This window comes from Centruroides sculpturatus, unplaced genomic scaffold (assembly GCF_000671375.1).
Source record: "Centruroides sculpturatus isolate CEXI.00-Female unplaced genomic scaffold, Cexi_2.0 scaffold1777, whole genome shotgun sequence".
Lineage (NCBI taxonomy): Eukaryota > Metazoa > Arthropoda > Arachnida > Scorpiones > Buthidae > Centruroides > Centruroides sculpturatus.
Window position 1 is genome coordinate 48814 of NW_019385887.1, and position 6848 is coordinate 55661.

At 29.6% G+C, this 6848-nt stretch overlaps 1 protein-coding gene across 2 annotated transcripts in view; it reads left to right on the top strand.

Moving 5' to 3' along the window:
* Nucleotides 1-6074, top strand: part of LOC111612413 — an 18965-nt gene extending 12891 nt beyond the window's left edge. Inside the window, exons 4-5 of one of the 2 annotated variants that reach the window (XM_023353619.1) lie at nt 5426-5483; nt 5576-6074. The gene's annotated coding sequence lies outside the window, so the exon portion shown is untranslated. Of the gene's footprint in view, nt 1-5425 lie in introns of both variants that reach the window. The other variant, XM_023353618.1, reaches the window with a different exon arrangement.
* The last annotated feature ends 774 nt before the right edge of the window (nt 6075-6848 follow it).

The following is a 6848-nucleotide window of genomic DNA, read 5'->3' on the forward strand; positions in this document are numbered from 1 at the left end:
TTATAAATACAGTAGAGCGTCGTTTATCCGAATCAATTGGGGACTGGGATTGTTCGGATAACTTATTTTTCAGTTAACGAATCATGTACGGAAAAATATATTAATTTACCCCATGTTAAAATTTCTCTCCGTTGCATGTCAATTCGCGTTGAATTTTGATCGATGTTAAGCCTAACGAAGACTATTGTATTGTTAAAAATTATTTGTTTATTTTGTACAAACAAAATAAATATATTGAAAAATATAAAAACAATAAAAAAATATACTTCAGAACTTAATTTAGTATCAAAAACGTAAAATATTTGAGTAGCCCAAGACATAGCCAGAGATTGCAGCGCCACAGCACTAGCAAAAATTTAAATTTGCCAACTGGAATTCTTTCGGATAACTGACTTTCGGATAAACGACGCTCTACTGTATGTTCTATATTTGTGAATGTATTCATACTTTTAATAAAAATAAATAATGAATTAAATATTAATTTTAGAAAAAGATGTCAAAATTTTTTATAATTTCATATTACTTGATTTGAAATTTTTGTTTCTAGGGATGTAAATTTTTATTTGAAAATACTTTGTTTTGTTAAAAATCAACTGAACTTTTAATATAATTTTATTATACAGTGGAACCTCGGTATACGTCTGCTTTAGAGTACGTCCAATTCAGAATACGTCCTGTTTGGACGAAACAAATTTTGCTCGGTATACGACTTAATTCAATTATATGCGCCATCTATCAACAAGTAGCACTATCGGTGTACTACACTAGACTAGACGTTCGCGGTGCTACGGTTTATAACTTTGTTAAATTTCTTCTGATTTTAATTTGTAAGTAACATTTTATTATTTTTATTAATCATGAATTGCAAAAGGGCAACAGAAAAATAAAAAAATGACTAGAATCACAACGGAACTGAAAAAAGAGATTGTTGAGAAATATGAAGGTGGCACGCGTGTTCNACTAAAATGTAAATGCATTTGTATTTTCAAATACTTCAGTTAACTTTAATGTTACCAAGTGATAAATTTTATTTTTCAATGAAAAACAAGAATTAAACCACAGGCAAAATTGATATAATATACAAAATAATGTTATTATGTTAAAATATGTGTATTTTTCCAGACTTTCAATTTATAACTAAATAAAATTCAATTTATCTCTTAGTAAGAAAGAAAAAAAAGCACACTTCTTCCTCACATTAAAAATGAAATTGTTAATTACAGTTAATTTCAATATGTATCTGTATTTTTCAGTTTGATACTTTATCATTATTATTGTGGGAAAAAAGACAAAGTAATGTCTTTCTCAGACTTTATACAAGTTATGTAATCTTAGGTTATATTTTATATGAAAATAATTTAATTTTTGCTAACACATAATTATAAAAAAGAAATACAGTGGGTGATCGGTTAATGAACAGATCAGATAACAAACAAATCGGATAACGAACACTTTAGCGAAAGATTTTTATGTTCGGACAACAAACACCTCACAGAACAAACACAAGAAAAAGTGACATAAAATAACGAATACCGATTGGTCTTCCCTTGTCTTCGGGCAACAATTCGAAACTTTTCGGAGTGTGGGAGACGTTGACATCGACATCGACGCTCAAGCCGGTATATACCGATTAGATAGTTTTCCTCCGAACTTTGAAACTCTTCCTTGTAATTCCAGCCTTTTATTTTTCTGACAAAATCTTTTATGTATTTGCGAGACTGTCGGGTAGGCACAAGTTAAGTTTTGCATCTGTTTTTTTTTCTTTTCAAAAGGTGAGAGTATAATAGCAAAGGTAGAAAGTGAGCAGAAGATGCCTAATGTTGCTGGGCAGTATGGCGTGAACAGGTCTACAGTAGGCCGCAGTTCAATCTTATTTAAGAAAAATACTGTATAATCAAGAAGACTCAAGCAGCTAAAGGAGTAACAAAAATCACATCTGAGAAATAAAGAACATCGAAGAGTTCATAATGGAACTTGAAATGGATCTGACGACAGAAGAACGCCAAGAACTCTTGAATGAAGAACATCAAGAATCTCAGCAAGATATGTTTTCTTCTGAAAAAGAGGATTAATGCCGATATTTGTTATTAAAGATCCTTTGAAAAAGTGGGAGGATGTCAGAACAACGTTCTTAGAATGGCATCTAAACCAGGTTGAGGCTTGGGGATTTCTACAATTACAATGCTATTAATTACTTACGAAAAATCCTGAAGAAGAGAGAAAAGCATTCAACATTAGACAGATTCTTTAACCATTTCAAACGAAAAAAACATGACTAATAAAAATGCAAGACTGTGTGTGTATGTATTTTTATTATTACATATAAATAAACATAGTAAGAAAGTATATATTTTTTATTTTGGGGAGTCTCCAGAACGAATTAATTAAATTCTCATAGAAACCTATGGTAAATCGATAATCGGTTAATGAACAATTCGGATAGTGAACAAAGTCTTGGAATGGATTATGTTCGTTAACCGATCACCCACTGTACAATCAAACTTGGTCATAATGAACACTAAGGGATTGACAAAATTTCCTTGCTTATTTGTAAAAATTTGTTATATTTGTGAAGAGCAGTGACATATCTAGGGGGAAAACAAATGGCTGCCCTTAGATGTAGGAGGTGCCCCATAGGTGACAAAATATATAGCTACACTACTAATAATTAGTGAAATCTATCTTCAATTTTTTAATTCTTATTTAGAATTAAAAAATAATTTTAATTCTTATATTATTTTACTTACTTAAATAAGTTGATAGATTCAAAAAACAAAAAAAAAATTATATAATTGCATTATACTATTTTTATTAATATGTTTAGATAAACTACAATATTAGTAATATTAAAACAATTTATTTTTCATAATTAAAGATAACTAGCTGCATGTGCCTGGCATTGCTTGAGGTGTTAAGGGGGTGGGGATTGGTGAGGTTGAGTTGGAGAGGGTGATAAAATCATTAGTCTTAGTAACTAAAATGTACAGTACGTTTATTGATCTCAGTATTTACAATAATGAAACTGCAAAACACAAAAAAATTGCTCGGGCTGAAGTTAACAGATAGGGACCCTGACATGTTTATCCCATAGACATAACATTGTACAGTACCTTTGCCACTCTGCCAAGCCTGAACCATTGCACTTTTTTCATATCTCTCTTCAGTGACATCATCTACAGGGAAAGGGCTTTAATTTGATACTCGAATTATATTTTTAGCTACCAGCTGTTTCAGACATACTGATATATACTGATTTGGACAAACTGAAACCCTCTTTCAATTAATATATAGATACTAGTTAGTAATATGCCTGATTTCAGTTAGTCTTTTTATCTACAAATCTTAAAATTGATGATTGCTTTAAAGATTTCACTTTTATATTTTTCAAATTTCTTCTTAAAGTTCTCACTGTGTTGAATGTCTCATTAATTGTTTCATGTCTTCTGTATGTCCTGAAATTTCTTCATACCACGTGTTCCATTGCCTCTTGAGCTTCAGAAATTGCCAGTACTAGTTTTGATTCACTTTCACTTATCATATTATCATCACATTCATCATCATTACCATTGTCTTTATTCAATATAGCTTCTATGATGTCACTCTCCACTCAAATTGTCATCAACTTGTAAAAATTCATCGATGTCATTATTAAAATCATTAATGTTGTTACATCGCAACCTTTCAGATAAAGGTACATTGCTTTCTTAGTTTCTATCACCATCGTCTAACATTGAAATTTCATTTGTATTTAATTTTAGTTTTTTGAAACAATTCAATATGGTTGTTGAAGTAACTTTGTTCCATGCGTCATTTAACAAATTTATGGCAGCTAATATTGATATCTCATTAAAATTCTGTTCTTTTTGATGGATTAAATGCAAAAGTATAAATCTTTTATAAAATCCTTTCAAACTTTTGATTACACCAGTGTTCTGGTTTTCGAACCACCATTTTTAGAAGACATCTTTGCTGATCATATAATCTTCTGTGGAATCTGGCCTGCTAGGTCTCTGGACCTCATTCCCCAGATTTTGGGGCTTCTGGAGAGCATTTCAGTATTTGCTATAGGAAAAACTGCAATATTGTACATAAAATTTTTTATTATTATTAAATCTTAAACCTTTTCCACTGCACAGTAACTTTTCAAACACACTATAAAATAGATGAATATTTATGATTTTGTTGTTTTCTGCCTTTATTTCATACTGAAAGCTTAATCACAGTTGTAACTTCATTATACTGAGCTATTTGGGCCATACTAGACTGTTAAAGTATTCCTATTTAATACTGTGAAGAGATATTTAGCAGTCCAAATGCAACCAAATCTGGCATGCTGACATTTCAAGACATGCAGAAGACATTCACACAAAAAATTAGTATTGAAATTCACCACTATGGCACTTTTGGCATTAAAAGCCACAAGTATGTTATAGAGACCTTAGTGATACAGAAAATACTACTCAATGTGGTCCCCATTCTGAAGGTTTAAAACCTGAAGGCAAGGAATAATGTATTCAATAGCCAACTGTAATTGATTCTCTGAGATGCTTTCAAGACTGCCAAAGTTGCAGAATGTTCTCAATAAACCACACTTTTTAAATCTCCCTACAATCAAAAATCATATGGATTAAGATTTGGAAAATGAGGTGGCCAGCATCTACTTTTTGTTTCAGATGGATCAGTCTTTGTCACGTGATACAGATTGCTTCTATCATGTGTGTTAGTTGGAGGAAAGTATACAAGTAGGATCAAATCATATTTACTCCATGAATATTTACTCACATAATGGCAAAATGGGAGAGTGCATGTCATACATTCTTACCATACAGTCTCTCAAAATTCTCTCTTAATACTTATTTTTTAATCTCAGTTTATTGGATATTTTAATAATGTCTTCACTTACCATTTAAACTGCTGAAGCAAGTTCTTCATGAATGCAGCAGCATGCGGACGTGCTTTATCCTGAAGAGACACAATGCCTCTGGACATTAATCCCTACAGTTTGTTTCAAACTGAAGCTTCATTTGTCACATTACCATAAACCTTGGTTATCTGTCTGTAAATTTCGAAAGGGCAGACTTTTTTCACATTCAAAAAGTGTATTACACTATGAACTCACAATTCGCAGGATCTTTAATTTTGTCACACATTTCAAAGTCACACTGTAAACAGTAAATGATCGTTGTGGCTCGCTGTTAGCATCAGACTGGCGCAAAAACATGGGAAGGTTCATGATGCAGCAGTTGAGGGTGGTGGAAGAACTGAACGTTTGTCAGATCAAAATGTTCTTTTCTTTTAGAATGACCCACGTGTAAGGCAATATTTTATTACTTACTTATTCTACTTTAATTAGTTTGATTGATAAAGCATACTTTATGATAATACAATTGAAGTATATATGAAAAATTTATTTTGTGTTTTACAGGTATGTTGGTGTATTAATAGTAATCTAATTCTGATGAAAAAAGAAAGTTTTGTGTAAGGTAAATAGAGATGGAATTAATCAGCATTATTCTTAATTTAACTATATGTTTGATATGTTCTTCTGATGTTGTAAAATATATAAATTTTTCAGATTAATTTTATCAATGAAGTATGTATTGATATTTTGCTACAAATGAGATGCTGTTGATGTTGTTGTTATGTTTGTTATAAAAATCAATTCTATCCATAGATATGGAAATTGAATGAGATAGCTGTGAATAAAGATGTTTTAATTTATATTTGCAAAACTTTAGCTGTATAATATTACTCTAAGAATTCAATTTAACATTTTATACAAATTGAATTTGATATTCATGTATTTCTTTTTTAATATTTGAAGATTAATATACAGTTAGTCGCTAAATATAATTTTTATGAATACATTTCTATTTGAAAAAGTGATTTCCAGATTAGAAATCTAGAGTCAAAACATGAAAATTTTTTTGGAAGAATACATACATAAACAGGAGGTCTACAATTTACGTCATTAAAACTCATTTGTTGATTGTTTTTATCATTGAGTTAAAACTATTTTTTAAATAATTTAATATTTAAAAACTATCCATAGTATGAATGTATGAATTTTTGTAATAAACTATTATTATATACTGTAATTATTCATTAATAATAATTGTTAGGAAAAATGTATATGTAATTATCAAATAAGAATAGTTACTGTAGTGAATTTTAGATTTAATTCTAGTAATTGAATTTGAAACTTAAAATTACACTGTAGTCTCAGTTGTATTTGTTTACAATAATGCACATTTTTTATGTATAACTTCTTTATACATGTATATGCATCATTTTCAGCATAATTTAAATTTATATATTTAAATCTGTAATCTATTTACAATGTTTAAATAAAATGTAAATAGAAAATAAGTTGTACTATTTTTTTTTATAATGGTCTACAATGAATTTATATATTTTAATAAATAATAAACAGTAGTATTAACAATCTTTTGTTATATTTTTAATTCAGTGGTTATAACTGAAAAATTCTGATGTTTATTTTTTTTGCTTTTGAAAGAAATACAAGAGACCATGCAGTAGCACCAGCCCTGATCTTCATAAAACAGAACAATGCTTGAAATTTTTGAAACGCATTCCAAACAGCAAATGTATTTCTGACACATTTGTTCAAATATTAATATTCCAAAACAAAATAGTTCAGTACACTCAGTTGAACTTTCAGTTCCAAACAGAGAATGCCACTTTCAAAAATTACAAGCATTGTTCTGTTTTATTAAAGTACTTGATGATGATCTTGTAAAGGTAAAAAATGTTTGATTTAATGTACTCTGTCTGCTGAAATTTAAAGTTTAATGACATACATTTTTAGCCATATTCTTCAGTTTGAG